The sequence below is a fragment of the Camponotus vicinus genome, unplaced genomic scaffold, assembly GCF_025532165.1.
Source record: "Camponotus vicinus isolate PSW18456_S1 unplaced genomic scaffold, iyCamVici1.0 SCAF_1, whole genome shotgun sequence".
NCBI classification, from domain to species: domain Eukaryota; kingdom Metazoa; phylum Arthropoda; class Insecta; order Hymenoptera; family Formicidae; genus Camponotus; species Camponotus vicinus.
This window is the reverse complement of record NW_028141945.1, coordinates 26,552,173-26,579,751: the sequence shown is the minus strand read 5'-3', so window position 1 is coordinate 26,579,751 and position 27,579 is coordinate 26,552,173. Positions and strand designations below refer to the sequence as shown.

Here is a 27,579-nt window from a genome sequence, read left to right as displayed (position 1 = left end):
ATACAATGTTGTTTCTTATCCTAAATAATTTCAATTACTTCTAGATTGTCTTTAATCATTTCTTTGCTTTTATTCTCTTTCCTTATCCTAGAATTTTCTTCATCCAACTAATTCCCTCTCCCTTTTCTCCTAAAATTTGACTCAGTCTTTTATTATTCCTCGTATCTTCTGTACAATTTGTTGCTATATAAATACTTTAATGTTTTTACTTCCTTCTGATATATTCTACACAGTTTCTTCTCCTGTTCACGCCAAAATTTATTTATTCGGAGTTCTTCGTTTCCACATCTAAATCTCGCTATAATCTTTTGAAAATCTTTCTGACCTTGTTTTCTTAAATATTAAGTCCAGTACTGCAGTAAGACTGTAAATACTGGATACTGGTGAGGGGGCAGCGGATGGTTAAGGCGGCAAAGTAATTGCTTGCCCTATGAAGGATTTCGAAATCGAATCCCGATCCAGCAAAATAAACATTTTCTGCGATGTCGCCCTTCCTATTCCTCCCCCCATTCCAAAAATTATATAAAAGTATGTGTAGTCAAACACACATATGTGAGATTATTGTTTCTCTAACGGTCGATCCTCACACTGTTTTTTTTTTTAAATTACTGGACGCTGGTGTCGATTTATAAAAATAAGCATTCTCTCCGAGCACGGAGAGTAAAGATAGGGATGTATGTGAGAATAATTCTATCTTGTTTCCGTCAAACTTTTTTCGTTTAGTGCTTCCTTAATTGTTAAATTTCTTTCCCGCCATAAACGCTTAAGTTTAAAAAATCAAGCAGGTTTGCGCAACAAAATAATTTTATTTTTATTGAAAACATCGCACATAATATATATAATAAGAATCATATTGCGAGAATAAGAGAATATAAGTTTATAATTAATGATGACATAATTGATTCAGTTATCATCGAATCAACGTGGGTAAAAATTCTTCAGACCATAAATGAAAAGCATCGAAGAACAACAGGAGGCGGCGCAATAAAGACAGATGCAAAAATATTCAGCTGATTGAAGTTTGGAACGTTCCTGGAACGAAAGTACATATTTTAGAAAGTAATATAAATAACAAAATACATCATATACATGTAGAATAGTACAATATAGCACAGCATAGAACACATACCACTAAAACAATATTGACAAATATTTTTCATACATCTAGATGATGTTAATAAAGTTTCAGCAACAGTAATTTTGTATTCAGTAGATTTAAAGATTGTATCAAACGGTTTATCGCATATTTTATACAATCTAGATAATATATTACATATATTCCACAATTAAAATTATCGTTTTGAAGAATTATATTATTACATGTTACTTCGCGCAATATTATTAGACTATTACATATATTTGTACCTGATATATCTAAGAAAGCACTTTCTTTCAAATAATTTTAAAATGCTGTAATTGCTCGTTGCTTATCAGAGCTTCCTACAAATTTTGGATCTAAATGCAGAATAGCATTTTTGTGTAAATTAATAATTAAAAGATACGAATCCGATGCACACAAATCAGTCTAGAAAATCTGCGTTATTTTCGAAATCAGAGTTTATCTTGCATATATCGCTATCATAATTTTATTTGAAAGAGTGAAATTTACTGATATCAATAATGCTATCATGAGCCTCTTTGCAACAAAATGTTAATAATATAGTCATAAATTTTTCGTAACAATAATTTAAATCTGCTAAAGTATCACAGTGAATTAATATATCAATACGTTAGGGAAGAAACAAAAAGATAACTTTTAAGAATAGAGACAGGTAAAAGAGCTGTGAGTTTTGAAGAAAAAATTAGAGAGAAATCGAACAATAAGGTATAGATAGAATGTTTTAGGGAAATAGACAAAAATAGGGAAGCTCAAAAATAGATGGGAAATAGACAGAGAAATGTATTTTTGAAGAGATGAAATGTCCGGGACAGAAATTAAAAGATTAAGAAAGTTTCGAAGTAATATAGTAGCTAAGTGAAAGAGATGTAGAGAATCAAAAACAGGCTCAATAGAATAAAATTCAGAATTCTAGATATAAAATATAGAGAGTTATCCACGATAGGAATACTAGAATATTTAAGAAAACAAGGTCAGAAAGATGTTCAAAAGATCATAGCAAGATTTAGATGTGGAAACGAAGAACTCCGGAATAAATTTTGGCGTGAACAGAAGAAGAAACTGTATAGAATATGTCAGAATATGAAGGAAGTAGAAACATTAGATCATTTTGCAATAAATTGTACAGAAGATACGAGGAATAATAAAAGAATGAATCAAATTTTAAGAGAAGAGGGAGAGGAAATTGGTTGGATGAAGATAATTCTAGATTAAGAAAAGAGAATAAAACCAAAGAAATTATTAAAGACAATCTAGAAGTAATTGAAATTATTTAGGATAAGAAACAACATAATTTAAGCATGTTATAAAATTTGCAATGTACATTTTATGTAAAACCCCTTTTAATGCCGAAAGGCAAGAAATAAATAAATCTATCTATCTAATCTATCTAATCTATAACATATAAATAACATTAATACACACAAATAATATTAATATATACATAAAAAGATACTGCAATTAAAAAAAGTTAATTATTATCTCCGATTAATCGTGATAACTATGAGAGGATCAAGGCGGAACTGGTTATGCGAGTATAGAGGTGACAGGTGTGGAGGTGTGAGCCGATAGTAGAAGGAAAAGAGGATGGTTGGAAGAGGAGATGAGAGCTGGGAGCGGAGGAGGAGGCGGAGGTAGACCGGGGGAGTGGATAGAAGTGGAGGCAGAGTTGGAGAGAGAAAGGTTGGAGAGTTTTTGGAAGAGAAAAGCTGATGGAAAAAGTGCTGAGTTGTGAAATGGCGGATGGAGGGAGAGGCGGGAAGAGTGACGGAGATGGAGAGTGAAGATGGCGCGGGAAGCAGAAGGAAGGAGAGAGTGAAGCGGCAGAGATGGAGAGTGGAGATGGCGCCAGAGGCTGGAGTAAGGAAGCGAACGATAGATGGATGGCGCCAGGGACCGGAAGAAGGAAGCGGGAGATAGAGAGATCGATGCGTAGATCGATTGAGGTGATGAAGAGTACGAGAGTGTTAGTGAATAAGCAAAAGACGGACAGCAGGATGGAAGGTGGAGAGCTAGTGGAGGAGGTCAGGGAGCTGAGGAAGGTGATGGTGGAGATGGTATTGGTACTGAGGAGGTTAGTAAGGGGGATGGAGAGGAGAAGGGGGGTCGATAGGGAGAGCGAGGGAGATGAGATTAGGACGGAGAGGGAAGGCGCAGGAGAGGAGGGCAAAGAAGAAGATGAAAGGAGAAAAAAGGAGGAAGGGGGAGGAAGAGAGGAAGGTGGGAAGGTGGAGGAGTTAAAGGTAGGCAAGGGGAATACAATAGCGGGGAGGAAGGAGACAAGAGAGAAGAAAGCGGAAGGAAAAAGGGCGGATGACGGAGAGAGGAAGAGCAAGTGGAGTGAGGGGGAGGATGGTAGAAGAGGAGTAGATGAGGAGGAAGAAAAGGAGAAGGCAGGGGATAGAGAAGGGAAAGAAAGGAAGCGGGGGGAGAGGAAGCGGATGGAAGAGGTAGGCGAGAAAAAGAAGGGACGGGGGGAAGACAGGAAGGTGAAGGAGTTAAGGATAGGGAAGGGGAAAATAACAGAGGGGAGGAAGGAGACAAGAGAGAAGAAGGAGGAAGGAAGGAGGGTGGTAGATGGTGAGAGAAGGAACAAGTGGAGTGAGAGGGAGGATGACAGAGGAGGAGTAGACGAGGTGGAAGAGAAGAAGAAGGCAAAGGATGTAGAGGGGAAAGAAAGGAAGCGGGGGGAGGGAAAGCGGAGGGAAGAGGTAGGTGGGCAAAAAGGAGGGACGGGGGGTAGAGAGAGGAAGGGAGAGTGGAGGAGAAGAAAGTATAGAAGATGAGGAGAGGGAGGAAGAGTGGTGGAGGATGGTGGAAGAGGAACAGGAGGAAAGAAGGAAGAAGAGGAAGGCTGAGATGGGAGAAGGAGAGGAGAAATGAGATGATTTAGGAGAGAAGGGCAAGAGAACAACAGGAGAGGAAGTGTGGACGAAGTTTGAAGAGAGGAGGGAGAGAGTGAGGAAGGAGAGAGAGAGAAGGGAGTTAGAGAGGAAGGAAAGAGAGAAAGGGGAAGAGGCGGAGAAGAGGAAGGAAAGAAGGAGGAATGTGGTGTGGAGAGGTGTAGAGGGGGGCAGTGCGGAGGAAAGGAATAGGTTGATAGAGGGGATCATGAGGGAGGAATTGGGGAGAAGAGTGGAAATTAGGGAGGTTAGGGAGAGGAGGGGGAGCGTGGGAATGGTGTTAATTGTGAAGATGGGGAAGGTGGAAGATAAGAAGGAGTTGTTGGAGAGAGGATGGGAGATAAGGAGAAATTGGGGGGTGGGGGTAGACGAGGATCTGACGATGGAGGAGAGAAGGGTGAGGTGGAAGCTGGTGGAGAGGGCTAGGACGGAGAGGGCGAGGGGGAGGGTTGTTGTAACTACAAACAGAAGGATCTGGATAGACGGAAGGGCTTGGGGATGGGATTTGGAGGGAGATAGGTGGTATGAGGAGACGGAGGAAACAGAGGAGGAAAGCGATGAATAGAAAGAAAGGGTGAGAGGGAAAGAGTGTGAGGAAGGTAGGAAATGGAGAGAGGGGAGGAGGAGGAAGGGGGGATGAGTAGGGACAAGGGGGAGAGATCAGGGGTAGAAGAAGAAAGGTAGGGAAGGATAGGAGAGGGGGATGAAGGGAAATGTTGGAAATGAAGGGCGTAGAGAGGAGGAGTCGATAGCAGCTATTTTTTGGATTAATTTTTTGTTCTGTCTAGTCTTTACAGTCATGTCCGGTGCAGGAAGGAAAAGGGAAAGGAGAGGATGAGAGCGGAAGGAATAAATAAGAGGAAGGAAGAGAGACAGGACGGAGGAAACAAGGGACAGGAGAAAAGAGAGAAGAGGGAGAGGTGGAGAGGAAGCGGTCAACCACAAAAAGGAAACATAGGCAGGAGAAGGAGGGTCAGGAGCCAGGCGGGAGACAGAGAGGACGAGGGTGGGAGGGCAAGGAGGGGGAGGATGCGTGGGGAGGGTGAGGGTAATTTAGAATGTAATGGTCGCACAAGGGCCAGGTCGGGGGGGAGAAGTTTGTTCCTTTTAGTTTGTGAGAGGTTCGGGAGCGCTCCTCAAAAAAGCGCCTTCAAACCCCAAGGGGATGAATAAAGATACTGAACTATGAGAGGATCAAAAGATTGTACGTTTGTTATCAGTAAAATATTGTTCCGTCCTCGCGTTCCTTTTCTGCGAATATATTTAACATCCATTGTATTGTTTGGCAGGAAGTACATCGACGGTAGAAGATCGTCTCCGAGTGCGTCGTCAAGACGTTGCTTAATAAACAACGACGGTTAGAGAGTCTGGAGACATCGATCAAGCTGTGCGGACGCGTGTATATCCGTGGCCTATTTTGTGGATATTCTGTGTTCTTGTTAATTATCATTGTGATTTATTAAAGTTCCTGTGTTCGTGTTTCTAAAACATTCGTGTTATTATTTACGAGTGCGCGAATATCGCGTCAGTAGCGTGTGCCGATCGGTTGTGTCACGCGCGTTCGATATATCGTTTCGTGGACACAACAATATATACAGGGTGTCCCATTTTAAAAAACGCACCTCGATAATTACAATGTTTTTTAAAATTAACTATGTGTTTTCTTTACACCAATTGATTCCTCTCATTAATTTGTACATAAAAGTGTTAAGATAAGATAATCGAAAAATGGATATTTTACGGTTTATGTGTAAAATTAAGAAATGATTACAAGCCTCATAACTCGGAAAGTACTTAATGAAAACTAACTTAATTATAGTGTTTTGAAAAGCTCTCGAGATAAGCTACAAAAGTGCGTAATAAAAAGTAGGCGGTTCCATTTAAAAAATTGAAGGTGACCTTCACGTAATGTTCAAGTAACTATTCAAGGTCAAATTAATGACACCATCTTATGTCCCCCTTGAAACCATACAACTTTTGTCTGAAATATTTTTGCTGAAAACGCTTCGTTGAAGAATTATCGAGGTGCGTTTTTTAAAATGGGACACCCTGTATAGCGTGGTATATCGGTGGAATGAGTTGTGATTAATATTCTGATTAATTTAATTTTTATTCAATTTATTTTATATACCGCCTAATTCTAAAAAATACGTCGCCATCATTTTCTGTTTATTTTTTTATCAAATTCAATAATATATCCATCACGTCGGCTGACTCATTTGCTGTTCGAAATAAAAGTTGCATATGTATGTAATATTTGTACCTCTTCTACAAATAATATTCATAAAAATGTAAAATTTGAATAGGAAAATATAAAAGAGAAATACACATGTGCTATTTTTCAAAAAAGTTTATTTTAACAGAAATAATAAACTGTTTTTTTCCTTTTTTACTCCCGACTGCTGCCAACCTACGGTTGGCAAAAGACGGAGGGAGTATGCATTTCACCGAGCTCGGATCGGTTGTTTCCATTCTTCTCGATAACAATAACATAGTTATCGGTGTCATCTTTTGCACATCAGTTTTTTATTAACCAAGGATGGTTTAGAACATATAATTATCATTCTTTATTTTATTAATAAAAAGCGGAAAAACAATATTATTTCGTCTATACGTGCTCTCATTGACTGCGAGTTAATCTAAGAAGCAAGAATGATTCATCAATAAGATTCGTTCTAAGCATAGGGAATTCCGTATAGGGAAATATAGTTGGAGATATCTCGAAGTAGTGGCGGCAATAATAATTGACATAACCCTACATGTCAAATTATTATTGTTGATTATTGATAATAAATTGTTGTCAATAAAGTTATTGAAAAAGTTTAAATAAACATGGATAATATGGATATATCTGAAAAAAATGTTCCTAAACAGGTAAACTTTTCTTTCTTTCTATTATTAATAATAATTACTTTTATTTACAGCAAAGTCATAATAATAAATAATATAATATAACATAATGAGAGAAAATAATCTTCTGCATAGCCATATAATTATGATTATATGATATTTCTACAATCATTCTTGGCTATGCAACAAATATATAAACTTCTATGATTGCAGAAATACTATATAATCATAATTATGTAACTATGCAGAAGATTCTTTCTCACATTATGTTATATTATTGTTGTATTATTTATTAATAATAATTATTTTTATTTGCAGCATAATCATAATAATAAATAATGTGATATAACATAATATGAGAGAATATAATTTTCTGTGTAGCCATATAATTATGATTATATGATATTTCTACAATCATTCTTGGCTATGCAGCAAATATATAAACTTTTATGATTGCAGAAATACTATATAATCATAATTATGTGACTTGCAGAAGATTATTCATTCATTATATTATGTTGCTGCGCAGCCCTAATATTCACTCTTACTATATGTTATGTTGCTGCGCAGCTCTAATATTCATTCTTACATTATGTTATGTTGTTGCGCAACCCTAATATTCACTCTTATTAATTATTTATATGCAAAATATCATATAATCATAATTATATAGCTGCGCAGAAAGTTATTTTTACTCACATTATGTTATCATTGTATTATTTATTATAACTATGCTGCAAATATAAACTTGTACATAGATAATGTACATATTATTGTATATAATATTAAATAAATGTAATTATATACATATATATATTTTCTTATTTATATATTATTATATATTATTTATATATTTTTTATTTATATATTTTTATATATATATACATATATATACAGGGTGATTCATATAAAGTGACCGATGTGAATATTAGCTAAAGTTGAAGAGTTATGAAAAAATTTTTATACCAAAAGATGTTTGACACAGAGGGGGACATCGTATGATACAAACGATATTTTTATAGATGAAGGCATTAAGGAGATTTCAAGATCAACTTAAATTTTTTAAATGGAACCCCCTATTTTTTATTACATATTCTTGTAGCTCATCTCGAGAGCTTTCCAAAACACTATAATTAAGTTAGTTTTCATTAAGTACTTTCCGAGTGTTGAGGCTTGAAATCATTTCTTAATTTTACATAAACCGTAAAATATCTTGTAAAATATTCATTTTTCGATTATCTTACCTTAATACTTTTACGTACAAAATAATGAGAGGAATCAATTGGTGTAAAGAAAACATATAGTTGTTTCGAAGAAAAAATATGTAATTGTTAATTGCAATTGATTCCTCTCATTATTTTGTACGTAAAAGTATTAAGGTAAGATAATCGAAAAATGAATATTTTACAAGATATTTTACGGTTTATGTAAAATTAAGAAATGATTTCAAGCTTCATAACTCGGAAAGTACTTAATGAAAACTAACTTAATTATAGTGTTTTGGAAAGCTCTCGAGATGAGCTACAAGAATATGTAATAAAAATAGGGGTTCCATTAAAAAAAATTAAGTTGATCTTGAAATCTCCTTAATGCCTTCATCTATAAAAATATCGTTTGCATCATACGATGTCCCCCTCTGTGTCAAACATCTTTTGGTATAAAAATTTTTTCATAGCTCTTCAACTTTAGCTAATATTCACATCGGTCACTTTATATGAATCACCCTGTATATATATTTTTGTCTTATTTACTTTTTGTTTTTTTATTTTTTAAAAATTTATTTAATTAATTTTTTTTATTTTAGATGTTTATTTCTTGTTTTTTATTAAACTTTTTTCTTTTTCTTTTATTTTATATATTTTATCATTTAATTTATTAATTACTTTTTTATTTTGTAATTATTGGTGGCAGCAGTCGGGAGTATTTTTTTTTTTGAAAAAACTTTTTTCGCTGATTTATTGCTTGAAAGATGTTAAAAAATTGTGCTAAAATTTAATGGCCCGTTTTTTTAAGTGTGAATGTATATCTACCAAATAGTTACCAAAGAAGACATTCAGTAGCATTTACACACATCCATGTTTCGCACCTCGCCACTAGGCGGCGAACATGGGAGCACTTAACGCGAGAGTGAAATCCAACAGATACAGTATATAAGGCCGTACGGCACAGCACACAGGACCCGCAAGCTGCTTAGGCAGCGTTATAATTTATCGTACATATATGTACGCATATATATACAGGGTGACCCATTTTAACTTAGGCAGCCAAATAACTCGAAAAATAAGCAAGATAGAGAAAAATGTTTTAGACAAAAGTTGTATGGTTTCGAGGGGGCCATAAGATGGTATCATTGGTTTGACCTTGAAGAGTCATTTGAAGGTCACGTGAAGGTCACTTCAATTTTTTTAAATGGAATACCCTATATATTTTTATACATTCTTGTAGCTTATTTCGAGAGCTTTCCAAAACACTATAATTAAGTACCTTTCCGTTAAGTACTTTTTGAGTTATGATGCTTGAAATAATTTCTTAATTTTACATAAACCGTAAAATACTTTGTAAAATATTCATTTTTCGATTATCTTACCTTAATACTTTTATGTACAAAATAATGAGAGGAATCAATTGGTGTAAAGAAAACACATAGTTGTTTTTAAGAAAAAATATGGAATTGTTAATTGCAAATTACATATTTTTTCTTCGAAACAACTATGTGTTTTCTTTACACCAATTGATTCCTCTCATTATTTTGTACATAAAACTATTAAGGTAAGATAATCGAAAAATGAATATTTTACAAAGTATTTTACGGTTTATGTAAAATTAAGAAATGATTTCAAGCCTCATAACTTGGGAAGTACTTAACGAAAACTAACTTAATTATAGTGTTTTGGAAAGCTCTCGAGATGAGCTACAAGAATATGTAAAAGAATATAGGATGTTCCATTTAAAAAAATTGAAGTGACCTTCACGTGACCTTCAAATGACTCTTCAAGGTCAAACCAATGATACCATCTTATGGCCCCCTCGAAACCATACAACTTTTGTCTAAAACATTTTTCTCTATCTTGCTTATTTTTCGAGTTATTTGGCTGCCTAAGTTAAAATGGGTCACCCTGTATATATATATTAAGTATGTACAAATATATCTATGTGTTTGTATATATGTACGATTCCATTTACTTAAGACAAACATAAATATCGCACAATTAAATATATATATATATATATATATATATTTACACAGCACGCATACACTCATCCCTCGATTTACACAGCATTTTTTTTATGCGAGTTGTTTTTATGCATAGTAAGCTCTCCTTGTTTACTCAGACTTTTTATACTCAGCTTCCATTCTCATTTTATGCGGTTTTTTCTTTTTCATTCAAGTAGTACTTCCAAATATTTCGAGCGATGAAGATGGTGACTTTATGCCAATTAAAAAGAGAAGATTAATTGCTTTAGCTGTAGATACTTTAGATTAGAGTACAGACGAATGGACAACGAATAGAATTTATTTCAATTGTTCTGAATTTTCATTAGCATTATTTGTGGAAATATGTGAAATCAATATTTTTACATCGGCCTATTTCTTTAGTATTTTTGTTACTAGTGGACTCTATATTATTCCACTTTATAGAGAGAAATATACATCAACTGTCCAGAAGTTATTCGATATAAAAATAATATAATAAAAAAATATATAATCAATATATAATAAAATATATTCATTATTAAATTTTTAATATTTCGATTTCCTCAGTATTAAAATTAAAACTAATTGTAAAAATAAGATGCTTTAATTGTAAGAATATTTAGCATTGAAAATTAAATAATATAATATTATATCAACTTTATCGATAGAAATACATACTAAATATCCCAGAAGTTATGATATAATTAAATATATATCTTATAATATATAATATAATTAAATATAAAATATAAATGTAAAAATAATATAATATAAATATATAATTAAAAAATATATTCATTATTAAATCTTTAATAGATTCCGATTTTCTCATTATCAAGATTAAAATCGAGCTCTAATTTCAGAATGTTTAACATTAAAAGTTGAGTATTTATAATATAAGATATAAGTATAGTAATTATCTATAATATAGGAGAGAAATAAGAAACTAACTATAGATATAAGTACAGTAATTATAATATAGTAAAGAATTAAGAAACTAACTCGTATCGGATTTATCGTTAGCACGAAGGCGAGCGTAAAACAAACAACGGAGCTATTTAATAAATCAGCGAGAGACGTTTGTAATCGTTATACATCGAGATCTCGACTTAAACTCTCCATGGAGAGGATTGTTCCGCTGTCGTTCCACGTCGCTACGAGACTAATTCGTCGCTTAAGAATTATACTATTCCAACGTATAGTGTTAAGTGCCGATCAATCTCCCATAATTTCATTCAAAATAAATTCTTATTCTATCGATTTTTCGCGATAAATTAAATTTATTCTCTCGGTAAATACGTAACACACAAAAAAGTGGCAAATCAATTTCTCAGCAATTTTATTCAGAATCGATTCCCATTCATCTAGCAGTAATCGTTTTCACATCTTTAATATACTGTCGCGAATTTGATTTATTGCTTATTTCGACGTGTGCGGAAAATCGTTGAAAGTTGTTTTGTACATTTCATTAATAGGATTATTCACTATTAATTTCTATTATACATATGACAGTTAGTCATAAGATAATACATGCTGAGACTCGCGATGGAAAAATAAAAAAAGAATCGAAGGGAGATCGGGTGAAATGGGCTGGATACATAACGTAAAATCGATTGATTTTAAGGAAGTATGCCAAAGGATAGAAAATTTAGATAATTTTGAAATATCACAAAAAAAATCGTCTTATCGCCGATTTTACATCTCACTCTAGCTTTCAATCCGTATAAGATTAAATTATCCTTCGCTGAGAAAGAATCTGTCACCGTTTACCGCCATAATTCATTTTGCTCGACCGTTTAGTTAGTATTTTCTCTCGACAGACGAGTATATTGTACGAAATAATTAATGCGTAACGCTCGTAATACGCATTAAATAACGTTGTGAACCTCGCGAATAATACACTAAATAAAATACTACGGAGCATTTATAAAAGCACGACATAAATAAATGCTTAAGCGCTATGTACAGTGATTTCTCGTTTAAATAAAAACCGCTAAACTCGACTAGCGCGCCCGAGTTCATCAAATATAACAAAAATTTCGCCTCTTCAATATGGGATATATTGCTATAAATCAATGAATGTCGCATTTATTAAGCACGACAAACGGGAAGAAAAGTTTCTTTAATCACATTATCATATGTATATGTATATATGTATGCTGAAAGATATATCACTAATTATAAATAATAAGCATGTAAACAAACTTTAATCTATAATTATTTTTCTACATCCGATCATTTCCGTTGCTTAAATAAAATGTAGATTCCTCGAATTACTTGAAATGCATATCATACAAAAATTAAATTTATTTTAAAAACAAGTTATTTTTAATAAAAATGAAATTCGTTTTAATTTCATGGGGAAAATCTATGTATAACATTTTTATAAAGTAAGATGGTTTTTACGGCAAATATTATTTCAAATTACAGACTCTCACAAATTGAATTGCTTTTAAGTATTTGGCTAGTTATAATTACTAATTTCATATTTAATTTTGAATTTTTATTTTTTACAAAATGCTATTTAGGAGAAAATTATTTTTAGTTTTTTACTCCCGACTGCTGCCAACCTACGGTTGGCAAAAGACGGAGAGAGTATGCGTTTCACCGAGCTAGAATCGGTTCTCACAGCTTTTCTCGATGACAATAACATAGTTCGGTGTCATCTTATGCACATCAGTTTTTTATTAACCAAGGATGGTTTAGAACATATAATTATCATTCTTTATTCTATTAATAAAAAGCGGAAAAACAATATTATTTCGTCTATTCGTTCTCTCATTGGCTGCGAGCGAAACTAAGAAGCAAAAATGATTCACCAACAAGATTCGTTCTAAGCATCCGTATAGGGAAATATAGTTGGAGACATCTCGAAGTAGTGGCGGCAATAATAATTGACATAATCCTACATGTCAAATTATTATTGTTGATTAATGGTAATAAATTGTTGTGAAAAATTGTAAAGTTATTAAATTATTAAATAAAAAAAGTTTAAATCAGCATGGATAATATGGATATATCTGAAGCAAGTGTTCCTAAACAGGTAAGTTTTTCTCTCTTTCTATTATTAATAATAATTACTTTTATTTACAGCAAGTCATAATAATAATATTTATAGCAAAGTCATAATAATAAATAATATAATATAACATAATGAGAGAAAATAATCTTCTGCGTAGCCATATAATTATGATTATATGATATTTCTACAATCATTCTTGGATACGCAGAAGATTCTTCCTCTCATGATGTTATATTATTGTTGTATTATTTATTATTATGACTATGCTGCAAATAAATAAATTTTATTTTACATAAATAATATACATAATGTGAGAGTAAATAATCTTCTGCGTAGCCACATAATTATGATTATATAGTATTTCTGCAATCATAGAAGTTTATATATTTGCTGCGTAGCCAAGAATGATTGTAATAAAAATATCATATGGCCATATAATTATGATTATATGATATTTCTACAATCATTCTTGGCTACGCAGCAAATATATAAACTTCTATGATTGCAGAAATACTATATAATCATAATTATGTGGCTACGCAGAAGATTCTTTTTCTCATTATGTTATATTATTGTTGTATTATTTATTATTATGACTATGCTGCAAATAAATAAATTTTTTTACATAAATAATATAACATAATGTGAGAGTAAATAATTATGACTACGTTGTAAATAAATAAATTTTTTTACATAAATAATATAACATAATGTGAGAGTAAATAATCTTCCACGTATAATTATGATTATATGATATTTCTACAATCATTCTTGGCTATGCAACAAATATATATACTTCTATAATTGCAGAAATACTATATAATCATAATTATGTGACTACGCAGAAGATTCTTTCTCTCATTATGTTGTATTATTTATTATTATGACTACACAAATATATAAATTACAAATATATACTACTATTTAAATAATATACTTACATAAGATAATTGTATACAATTGATATGTATTATATTTATAAATATGGATAATTTTCTAAATGACTATATTTATTACACATGAATTTATATATTTGTCTACATAATTATAATTATAGTTATACAGAAGTTTATATATTTGCTGCATAACCATAATTATTATATATTTAAATGTAAATATTATTATTATGATCTCTCTCTGTTTCTTTCTTTTTCTTTTTCTTTCTTTTGTGATACATTTATTAATTAAAAAGATTACAGAATATTTGGAAGATTACAGAAATACTTGGAAAAATGCAAAGCATATTGAAGTCGCGTGGTAAATAATGTAATTATTATTGTTTATAATGTAATTTTTATTGTTTATTATTATTATATTTTATGTTACATGTTAGATGATAATAATAATTAAAACTGTACATATGTATAGGATGAGGAAATATGAAGAAAGAAGAATAGCAGCGCATGATGATATATATTGGCTGCATAATTGCGCCGCACTCATAATGTGTATACTGACAGCAATATAGCGCCTTACTATCTGCAGGAAGAGGAATTAAGTAAAAAAGATCATCGATAAACTATATATCCAAATTATAGTTACAATGAAAAATAAAAGAGAGAAGAATTTAAAGAAGAAAGAAGATAAATATTTGTAATAATAAACAGCATGGTTGCACTATGTATACTGGCTGCATGATTGCGCCGCACTCATAATGTGCATAATTGCAGCAATATTGCGCCTTACTATCTGCGAAGAGGACAAGTAAAAAAAGGTCATCGATAGACTATATCCAAATTATAATAACAACCCAGAATAAAGGAGAGAAAAAGAATTTTAAGAAAACAGAAAATAATTATCCTTAATTAATTATTCATGCTTATGCGTCTATACAAATTTAGTTGAATAGAATTTTATTGGGTTTTGAGCAATATGTTTAGCTTCACGCACACACACATATACACAGAGCTTTTAAAAGAATGAAATAATTAAAAAACTTTTTTAAAAAAAGAAATACTCCCGACTGCTACCAACAAAAGTACAACGTTTCAATCATTATAAAAGAAGTTTAATAAATAAAAATAGTAAAAATAAAAAAAAGCCTAATGATAAATAATAAATTAAAAAGTAGATATATAAAATAGTAAAAAAGAACATAATAAGTAATAAAATAAAAAGTAATAAAAAATGTAAGATTAAAAAAGTTTGAAATAACATTTATATCTATTTGTAAGTACTAATAATTAATAATTAACTTCAAATTAATATTAAATATTACATTTAAAAAAAATTATACATGAGGGAAGTAATAATTATTATTATTTCAATTTATTCATATTTGAATTTACTCTTTCCACATATAATTTATTATTATTAATTCCACATTTTACAAGAGCAGTCGGGAGACGCCGCTCTAAAACATATTTAAAGTTTGTCAAAATTGGTGATCGCACTACCTGATACTCCTCTTGTAAGTGTGTTCCGTATGTGTACATGAGTGTATGCATGTATGTGCGTATGTTTTAAATCTAGCGCGGCGTCTCCCGACTGCTCTTGTAAAATGTGGAATTAATAATAATAAATTATATGTGGAAAGAGTAAATTCAAATATGAATAAATTGAAATAATAATAATTATTACTTTCCTCATGTATAATTTTTTAAATGTAATATTTAATATTAATTTGAAGTTAATTATTAATTATTAGTACTTACAAATAGATATAAATGTTATTTCAAACTTTTTTAATTTTACATTTTTTATTATTAAATATTTGTTAAATTCTTGTTTTTTATTATTTACTTTTTTGTTTTTGTTTTTATTTTATTCCTTTTTATTTATTTTTTCGTTCTGTCTTTATTTTTTTATATAATTTTTCTTTTAACTTATTTAATTTTTTATTTTAGATTTTTTGTTTATTTTAGTTTTTTTTTATCTTATACTTTTTGTTGGCAGCAGTCGGGAGTACTTTTTTTTCTAAAAAACTTTTTTTATTTCATTCTTTTAAAAGCTGTAGTTTATTTACTTCTTTACTTGTTTTTATTTTATTTTTTTAATTAATTTTTTTTATTATTTTAAATTTATATTATTTGTTTTTTATTTTATACTTTTTTTTATTTATTATTTTATTTATCATTATTATTATTTTTGTTTTTTCTATTTTATACTTTTTTTATTTATTATTTATATATATTATTATTACTTTTTTATTATTTCACAATTATATTTTTTACATTTTGTTTTTGTTATTAAATAATATGCATGTAATAATTTGTATCTAATAATGTAACATAATGCGAGACAGAATCTTCTACATAGTCACATAATTATGATTATATAGTATTTCTACAATCATAGAAGTTTATATATTTGTTGCATAGCCAAGAATGATTGTAGAAATATCATACCATCATAATCATATCATCATTTATGGCTTCGCAAAAGGTTTCTCTCATGTTATATTATTGTCATCATGTTATATTATTGTTGTATTATTTATTAATAATAATTATTTTATTTGCAGCATAGTCATAATAATAATTATTTTATTTTCAGCATAGTCATAATAATAAATAATATAATATAACATAATGAGAGAAAATAATCTTCTGCGTAGCCATATAATTATGATTATATGATATTTCTACAATCATTCTTGGCTACGCAGCAAATATATAAACTTCTATGATTGCAGAAATACTATATAATCATAATTATGTGGCTATGCAAAAGATTCTCTCTCACATTATGTTATATTATTGTTGTATTATTTATTATTATGACTATGCTACAAATATATAAACTTTTACATAAATAATATAACATAATGCAAGAGTAAATAATCTTCTGCGTAGCCATATAATTATGATTATATAATATTTTTACAATCATTCTTGGCTACGCAAGAAATATATAAACTTCTATGATTGCAGAAATACTATATAATCATAATTATGTGGCTATGCAGATTTTTTCTCACATTATGTTATATTTCATTGTTGTATTATTTATTAATAATAATTATGTTTATTTGCAGCATAGTTATAATAATAAATAATACAACAATAACATAACATGAGAAAGAATCTTTTGCATAGCCACATAATTATGATTATATAGTATTTCTGCAATCATAGAAGTTTATATATTTGTTGTGTAGCCAAGAATCATTGTAGAAATATATAATCGTAATTATATGCCTACGCAGAAGATTATTTACTCTTGCAGTGTTATATTATTTATGTAAAAGTTTATATATTTGTAGCGTAGTCATAATAATAAATAATACAACAATAATATAACATAATGTGAGAGAGAATCTTCTGCGTAGCCACATAATTATGATTATAATTATATAGTATTTTTGCAATCATAGAAGTTTATATATTTGCTGCGTAGCCAAGAATGATTGTAGAAATATCATATAATCATAATTATATGGCTATGCAGAAGATTATTTTCTCTGATTATGTTATATTATATTATTATTATGACTTTGTGTTATATTATATTATTATTATGATTTTGCTGTAAATATAATTATTATTAATAATAGAAAGAGAGAAAAGCTTACCTGTTTAGGAACACTTGCTTCAGATATATCCATGCTGATTTTTTAATAATTTTACAATTTTTCACAATTTATTATCATTAATCAACAATAATAATTTGACATGTAGGGTTATGTCAATTATTATTGCCGCCACTACTTCGAGATGTCTCCAACTATATTTTTCCCTATACGGATGCTTAGAACGAATCTTATTGGTAAATCATTTTTGTTTCTTAGTTTCGCTCGCAGCCAATGAGAGAACGTATCGGCGAAATAATATTGTTTTTCCGCTTTTTATTAATAGAATAAAGAATAATAATTATATGTTTTAAACCATCCTTGGTTAATAAAAAACTGATGTGCAACAGATGACACCGAACTATGTTATTGTTATCGAGAAAAGCTGTGAGTACCGATCCGAGCTCGGTGGAACGCATACTCCCTCCGTCTTTTGCCAACCGTAGGTTGGCAGCAGTCGGGAGTAAAAAGAAAAAAGTTTAATAAACCAAATAAAAATCTAAAATAAAAAATAATTAAATGAATAAAAAAAAACAAAAAAAAACGAAAAGTAAATAAAAAGAACAAAAATATTAAGTAATAAAATAAATATTTCACTAATATTTAATATTTAATAATAAAAATATAAGCTCAGAAAAGGTTGAAATAATATCTATTTGTAAATATTAATATAATTAACTTCAAACTATTATTAAATACTACATTTAAAAAATTATACATATACAGGGTGTTTCATTTTAATCCGACCAGTCGAATATCTCGAAAACCAAGCCCGGGAGAGAAAAATATTTCAGACAAAAGTTGTTTGGTTTCGAGGGGGCCATAAGATGGTGACAATGATTTGACCTTGAACAGTCATTTGAAGGTCACGTGAAGGTCACTTCAATTTTTTTAAATGGAACACCCTATATATTTTTACACATTCTTGTAGCTTATCTCGACAGCTTTCCAAAACACTATAATTAAGTACCTTTTCGTTAAGTACTTTTTGAGTTATGAGGCTTGAAATAATTTCTTAATTCTACATAAACCGTAAAATATCTAGTAAAATATTCATTTTTCGATTATCTTACCTTAACATTTTTATGTACAAAATAATGAGAGGAATCAATTGGTAAAGAAAACACATAATTGTTTTGAAGAAAAAATATGTAATTTGCAATTAACAATTCCATATTTTTTCTTAAAAATAACTATGTGTTTTCTTTACACCAATTGATTCCTCTCATTATTTTGTACGTAAAAGTATTAAGGTAAGATAATCGAAAAATGAATATTTTACTAGATATTTTACGGTTTATGTAGAATTAAGAAATTATTTCAAGCCTCATAACTCAAAAAGTACTTAACGAAAAGGTACTTAATTATAGTGTTTTGGAAAGCTCTCGAGATAAGCTACAAGAATGTGTAGAAATATATAGGGTGTTCCATTTAGAAAAATTGAAGTGACCTTCACCTGACCTTCAAATGACTGTTCAAGGTCAAATCATTGTCACCATCTTATGGCCCCCTCGAAACCAAACAACTTTTGTCTGAAATATTTTTCTCTCCCGGGCTTGGTTTTCGAGATATTCGACTGGTCGGATTAAAATGAAACACCCTGTATATGAGAAGTAATTATTATCATTTCAATTTATTCTTATTTGAATTGACTCTTTTCACATATTTAGCGTAATATAATTTACAAAGGCTTAAGATTTTAGAATTAAATAATACTAACAAATTACTTTGTTACATTGTAATTATTATTAATTTATATTTTACAAGAGCAGTCGGGAGACGCCGCGCTAGGTGGTGTGTTCGGCGTGTATACATGAATGTGTGTATGTATGCGCGTATGTTTTTAAATTTATCGCGGCATCTCCCGACTGCTCTTGTAAAATATAAATTAATAATAATTACAATGTAGCAAAGTAATTTGTTAGTATCAAGCAACGCGGTAGCGTCGCGACGCTAAGTACATAAAAAACTGATAAAAAATTAGATCTGAGCATTGAGAGTCACTGTTCTCGACGCGGCGCTACCAAGTAGCTTATCCGGAATTTTACGTTAAATGACGTCACATAAACTTTCGATTAAAATATTTCAGAAACTAAAGTCGTAATTAAAAACCTAACGACACTTTTATGATATAATATGAATACAAGCTTTCGATTGTGACCAGTTTGAATAAAATCCGTGCAGTCAATCCCGAGAAATGATAATCGCATGTCAGAATTGTGATATTTTTCATTTTCATTCATAAGGTTCAGACTCATGAACGTATCTTCGCACGCACACATTCAAAGCGATTTTGTCCCTCAAGCTGCGTTCATACCGCGCATATATGATTATTCGCTTTAGTATGCAAAAATGCTTTAAGAAACAAAACTATTTATGTACATGTGTATGCATACGTGTGATATGTGTATATGTGTGTGTATACGTGTGAGAGATTAATTTATCGCATAACAATTTTCAAAAACCTCTTGGGGGCAAAATCTAATCTATCTCGAAAATGGTATCATAAAAATATAAAAACTGTGCTGTTAGATAAGACTTCTAAGGAGACTAATTTATCGTATTATAACAATATTCAAAAACCACTCCTTGGGAGTGAACTGTAATATCTAGAAAATAAAACCTTGTAAAAATACGCGACTTACCCTTAGTAGATTTTTAAAAATGCGTATATATTTTTTGCAGAAATAATATAAATTTTTACAAAAAGGTGGTGATATCCCTCTAGAAACAATCTTATAACGGTAAAATAAAATACGTCAAGTATATAAAAAAATATCTTTAAAAAATCTAACATATATTTTCTGTAGAAATAATATTTTTTACAAAAAGCAGTGAGATCCCCTAAAAATAACCTTATAAAGGTAAAAAAATACGCCAAGTACATAAAAGAAATAAAAAAATCTAAAGGAGTAATAAAAATAAAATATTTAAAAACCGATATGAGATCGATACTATTAGCCAAGTACAATAAATTATGTGATATTAATTCGTAATCGATACTAAATGAGTTAAGATTACTTTAATTTCTAAAGTATTTTTTATATGATGTATATAATTTAAAAAAGTTTTACACAAATTCTAAATCGCATAAATGACCTTCAGGTCGAAGTAAGATATGAAAACTTGGCGTGCCCCCCTTCCCGCTCCGTCGTTTACATATCATGAATGAAATAAAAAATTTGATTATACAATATACATATATACAATATATATTTGTTAATCCTTTCATTTAGTAAGTACAATTTACATTTTTATAAAATAAGCTTTAGACTACGAATGTGCAACAGGCAGCTTTTTTAAATTATATACATCATATAAAAAATGCTTTAGAAATTAAAGAAATCTTAACTCATTTAGTATCGATTACGAATTAATATCACATATCAATTTATTGTACTTGGCTAATAGTATCGATCTCATATCGGGTTTTTAAATATTTTATTTTTATCACTCTTTTAGATTTTTTGATTTTTTTTATGTACTTGGCGTATTTTTTTTACCTTTATAAGATTTTTTTAGGGGATTATTTAATTCTAAAATCTTAAGCCTTTGTAAATTATATTACACTAAATATGTGAAAAGAGTCAATTCAAATAAGAATAAATTGAAATAATAATTACTTCTCATATATATGTATAATTTTTTAAATGTAGTATTTAATAATAGTTTGAAGTTAATTGTACTAATATTTAAAAATAGATATTATTTCAAACTTTTCTAAGCTTATATTTTTATTATTAAATATTAAATATTTGTGAAATATTTTTTTTATTACTTAATATTTTTGTTTTATTTTATTTACTTTTCGTTTTTTATTTTTTTTATTCATTTAATTATTTTTTATTTTAGATTTTTATTTGTTGTTTTTTATTAAACTTTTTCCTTTTTACTTTTTATTTTATTACTTATTATGTTTTTTACTATTTTATATCTACTTTTTAATTTATTATTTATCATTATAATCCAGAGAAAGATAGGGATGTATGTGGGAGGAAGTCGGACGTGTCTTTGCGCCCATTTGATCAACGAGCGACAGAATCCATCCGTGGCAACGGCATCGACGCATATCCTGTGGAGAGAGCATTCACACATTTTTCAGTCTAACGAATAATTGCTAGAAAAACAATATTCGCAGACTAGAAAAATATGTGAGGCGCAAATGGCTGGATCGGGAATCGAACCCGAGTCTTTCGCTTTCCGGGCAACTGCTCTAGACCACTGAGCTATCCAGACCTCACACCTAATGCTGCTTTTTAACACAGTGATATATGACTCCAGAGCGATGTTGGTATCTGACTCGATGGATGCAATGCCGATTGCCACGGAGGATCCCTGAAAGGTCGCTCGCTGACCAAATAAGTGCCGGTGGAGGTATTCGCGTGCATGCTGGCTTCCGACTGGCCTTCCGTATGAAACGGCATCGACGAGCACAACGCCGTAGAGTGACATCCCCCAAGATCCCTCTAGTATATACTAAAATCCCCACTGTACCAAATAGCAGTGGCGGATGGACCCTAAGATAGGGCCGGAGCAGGCTTTTTCTTATTTTTACTTTTTTTATTTATTAAACTTTTTTTATAATAATTTAAACGTTGTACTTTTGTTGGTAGCAGTAGGGAGTATTTTTTTTTTCATAAAAGTTTTTTATGTCATTTTTTATTTAAGAATTAAGAATAAACAATTTTTTTAAGCTTTTTTGTTTTACATATTGGCACATATCACAGTTTTTATGTACATAGGATAAATTTTATCTTCATATTTTTCTACTTTCTTTTTAATGGGATAATATTTTGTAAAAGTCTCAAAAAAGATTATAAGAATATGCAATAAAAAATAAAGGATTTAATTTAAAAAATAATTTAAAAAATTCATGTTGATTTTATCTTGACCTTTGCAGCGTCGAGATCAAACTGAGGCTAAATAGATTTTTTTAAATCTTACAACCTTCCGTTTGTATTAAACATTTTTTTAAAACATTCACGTTTTATGAAATATTTCCCGATCTTTTTGTGACAGCCTGTACACAATACCTTGTAGGAGATACGCATATGTTTAAGTTTAATACATAATATGAGATTCGTAAAGTTTATTTTCTTGTTTATATTCTTGAATTCTGTAGTACATTGCACATAACGAGCGCTAAATTGAGAATCATTGAATCGAAATTGGGAATTAATGTAGTGGAAACTGTTGTGGAAATTCTAGTTAATCAATTCATCAACAAAAAGTTTGACTAGTTAAAATGTTTCACACAAATTTATTGCCATATAATTCTACATATATTCTTATTATATTTTACTTTTCATAACATGAAAGATAAAATATAATTTATTTATAAACATTACACTTTTAATTTTATAATGTCCACAATATCATAATACTTTCATGGAGAAAAATTTAAAAATATTTATACATAATTTTGAAATACACACACCGATATATATATATATATATATATATATATATATATATATATATATATATATATTGTTACGTTCCTGGTTTGGGTCGCGGTCGAGTCCGTCGTGGAAAGAGAAGAAGTCCGTTGTCAAGAAGTTGTTGACAGCGGCGGCTGTCATTTGAGTCTGGAGCTAGCTGTCAGGCTGTGTGGACGCGCTTCTCTTACGAGTCGATCCGTGTTATTAATATTGTGTATTTACGTTCTGAGTTACCGTTTGTGTTGTAATTGTGCAGTGCATTAAAGTTCATTAGTTTCTTTAAGTGCTTGTTTATTTAGCGCGTCCCGCGAGCGGCCGATCTCTTACCGCGCGACTTCGATATTTATCGAAGTCCCCGCCCCGGGCGTAACATTTTGGGGGCTCGTCCGGGATCGACGGGATACTGAAGGATCAACCGGAACGTGATTTTGCCAACTTTGTGAGGACTCTGAATTTAGAATGTCGACGACAAACATCGGGCGACAGGATCCAGCCACGGGCGTCTCTACACGAAAGAGGATACGAACTGCGACTCCCAGCCCGTCGGCAGAGACGATCACGCTTCAGGCGGCGATGCGAGAGATCCGGGGGGGAGAGATCCGGGAGCTGCGAGAGGAACGCTTGCAGATGCGAGCCGAATTTGAGGCGCAGCTTCGGGAGCGAGACAGCGAGCTCCGACGTCTGGAGGGGAGATTACGACAGGATCAACAGCTAAGTCCTTCTTATAATAGTCCGCGATTAGAAAATTCGAATCCCGGCTTGGGCCTAAAATTAAAAACCGATAATTATGACGGGAGTGTCCCCTTGCGTGAGTTTCTCACTCAATTCGTTTTGATAGCGCGGGCAAATAACTGGAGCGATTCACAGAAAACCGTGGCCTTGGCTGCTTGTTTGAGGGGAAAGGCACGTTCGATTTTGGATGGGATTTTTGAAATAGAGAATCTAAAATTCGACGAGCTGAAATCGAAGTTAGAGTTGCGTTTCGGGGAGGGGCATTTGGCCCAGACTTACTATACCCAGTTTACTAACAGAAAACAAAAGAGTTCGGAAGATTTGGCCACTTTGGGTGCAGATCTGGAGAGGCTTTCGCGTCTTGCTTACCCTGAGTGTTCTCACGAAGTGAGGGATAAGATCGCTTGTGCCCAGTTTATAGCTGCGCTATCGGACGGTTTCCTAAGAAGAACTCTTCAGTTAGAAAATATCACTTCTTTAAAACTCGCGGTGGAAAGAGCGATGGCTGTAAAAGTCATCCAAGAAAGTAGTTTCTTGAAAAGTAAATTTAATCAAAAAGACGAAAATAAATCTCAGGAATGTTGGAAGTGTGGTGACTCAGGCCATTTTCGGGCGGAGTGTCCCTCTAAAAAAGAGAAGTAGAAGAATGAATTTTGCCGTGGAAAATAAAATTATTAATAAAAGAAGTGTTTTAAAACTTTGTTGAAACTGTGTTAATGAAAATTTATTTGCAGCCAGTGTGTGTAAAAAAGGGGCGGGCCCGGATGTATCTTGAATAGGGGATTAATTCTTTCATTAGAATGCCTGGATGGCAATATTCGTAATTTCCAGTGCTTGTTTTAATAATGGTTGTTTTGATTCTTATTGTCTTCTGAATGAATTCTAATTGGTAGACTAATCTTCGAAGTGTTGTGGGAGGGACTTCCGGATTTATTTTGATTAGGAAATGGTTCTACATCCGAGGCTCGAAAAGAAAGTTTTGGATAAAAGAGTTTGGTGCTTTTTACTCGTTTAATTATTTTTGTTGTTTAAGGAAAAGAAATTTTGGAAACAATTCCAAATTTGACAAGAAAGATTAAGGAAGGAAGGAGAGGAAGTCAGAAAGGAAAATAAAAGGAATTATTTGAACATTAGAGGACGAAGACTGCCTCGCCCGCGGTTTTTGAGCCGTGGTTTTCCCGCGGGACGGAGGGCAAATGCCGAGGCAGAGGCTTGAGAAGTTCTCTTTGGAGAACAAAGGGTCCACGGAAGGTCACCCCCCTCTTGCCTGAAGATTTTTCTCTAAGGAGAAAATCAGTGAAGTCGTTGGAATCTGTGAAGTCGTTTGATCCCAAGAAGATGTGTGGTTCGGTAACCTGCAACAGCAGTTCAGGGAGAACATGGAAACACGTCGGGAGCTGAAATACGACGAGATTCCTTTAAAGACTTACCACAACGTGATTGTCGGGACGACAATCTTTCGAGAGGGGAGCAAGTGTTACGTCCCTGGTTCGGGTCGCGGTCGAGTCCGTCGTGGAAAGAGAAGAAGTCCGTTGTCAAGAGGTTGTTGACAGCGGCGGCTGTCATTTGAGTCTGGAGCCAGCTGTCAGGCTGTGTGGACGCGTTTCTCTTACGAGTCGATCCGTGTTATTAATATTGTGTATTTATGTTCTCAGTTACCGTTTGTGTTGTAATTGTGCAGTGCATTAAAGTTCATTAGTTTCTTTAAGTGCTTGTTTATTTAGCGCGTCCCGCGAGCGGCCGATCTCTTACCGCGCGACTTCGATATTTATCGAAGTCCCCGCCCCGGGCGTAACAATATATATATATATATTATTAATTACACACTCGATTAAAGAAACGCGTTAACAGAACGCGATCCTCGATGCAAAGCGCGCGACGCAACGACCGACGACAAGCAGGTCAGGTTAGTACTAGCGCCTCTAGCCGCTAGAGGCGCTAGTACTAACCTGATCTGCTTGTCGTCGGTCGTCGCGTCGCGCGCTTTGCATCGAGTATCGCGTTCTGTTAACGCGTTTCTTTAATCGAGTGTGTAATTAATAATTAAATGCGTTAACCGTTTATTAAATTTGTACCGTAACCGTTGGTAAATTCCTCCTTTTATCAATCGTGAGTGATTAAGTGCGCGAGTAAATTTGTAAAAGTGTCGAAAGTGATGAAAGAAAAAACTTCGCTTATTTGTGTCAGACTGCGTGTTGAAGAAACGACGTCTCGTCGACGACGATTATTATCGTGCAACACACTGAGCACTGCTATTTATCAGCAGTATGAAGAATCTCATTATTAAGGTAAGAATAAGTGAGTGAGTGAGTGAGTGAGAGCGTGTATGAGTGTTGCGTAAAAGAGAGAAAGAGAGCGAGAAAAAAGTGCGTGCGTGTGTATGAATGTCTGTGCCTTCTACCCTCCCACTCTCCCTCTCTTTCTCTCTCTCTCTCTCTCTCTCTCTCTTACGCACACACTCCGCCATACACACATCGCGTGTAGCAATCAGCTGATTGCAACGTCGGACGGCCGGCGATCCGGAACAACTTTTCATTATTAAAATAACGTTATTTTAAGGAACACGTATTTCTGACGTAATTCTAAGACATTTTCTTCTTTACCAAAATTTTATTTAAAGCATAATTTTATGTTATAAGATAAAATAGTTAGCGACTCATGCGGTGGTAATCACCCGTCGGGCGCTCAGCTGCGCCTGGGCTAGCGGCACGCCGCGCCACTCCTGCCTGCCCGACGCGTGATTTACTAACTATTTTTGCTCATAATTCAAAAACTACGCTTCAAATCAAATTTTGGTAAAGGAAAAATTGTCTTAGAATGGTGTCAGGAATACGTCATTTTACAGACGGAAGGTTTTTCGGGATCACCCAGTATATATATGTATATATATATATATATATATATATATTATATATATCATATTTTTCTTATTGGAGTTGTGATCGTATCGACATTTCTTGCTTCTTAATTTTATTATTCTTATATTTATTATAATATAATATTATATTTATTATAATTAATTATTTACGAAAAATTAAATAAATTAATGAATATACAATACATATCATATACAATCGCAAAATAAAAATTTTTAATTTTAATTTATGAATATAATAAAACTGAAATCTATGTTCAATCTTCTTATATCGTTTCTTATATCATTCTATATATCGTTTTTCTCTTCAATATAGGTGAGAGAAAACAACTTTATCTTTTTACATTCAAATACTTTGTTCATTTATAGATTTTGAAAGACATTACTTTTTTAAATTTTAGTTATAATTGTTTCCGGCAACTGTAATTACACCGGCACGCATTTTAATATTTGTGATGCGCACAATCGACAGCATTATCGTCTTCTAATACACACTCATGTCTAATACACACGCTTGTACAATTACACTGCGTACAATTAGAAAATCATGTTCAAATACACGAGCACATATTATGCATTCACACACACACACACTTATTCATACTTGTACACTTGTACACGCGCGCGCGCGCACACACACACACACACACACACACACATCAAAGGACGTATATAAATTTTATTTTAATTTATTTTGACACGAAACAAATCGCATTTTTTTTCACTGTTATTCTCCCGAGCTCTGATCCCGATTACGGTTATCCGATTCGGCTGGCAGACTTGCGGAGGCCGTCTGTGACATTTTTATATTTCATTATGTTTATTTATTTAATGAAAATTAAAATAACTATTAAATAAATCACGTTCGATCGCAAGAATGGAAAAAACCGACATAGATGAATATTAATATCCGAATATTAATATAGTTTAATC

At 31.8% G+C, this 27,579-nt stretch overlaps 1 long non-coding RNA gene across 1 annotated transcript; it reads right to left on the bottom strand.

Moving 5' to 3' along the window:
• Nucleotides 1–786: 786 nt before the first annotated feature.
• LOC145976595 (uncharacterized) lies at nucleotides 787–17,732 on the bottom strand. Its single transcript, XR_014440283.1, has 2 exons — nucleotides 17,602–17,732; nucleotides 787–1,032 (listed from the first exon to the last, which is right to left on the bottom strand). It is a non-coding gene; the product is annotated as an uncharacterized LOC145976595 (long non-coding RNA).
• Nucleotides 17,733–27,579: the final 9,847 nt, after the last annotated feature.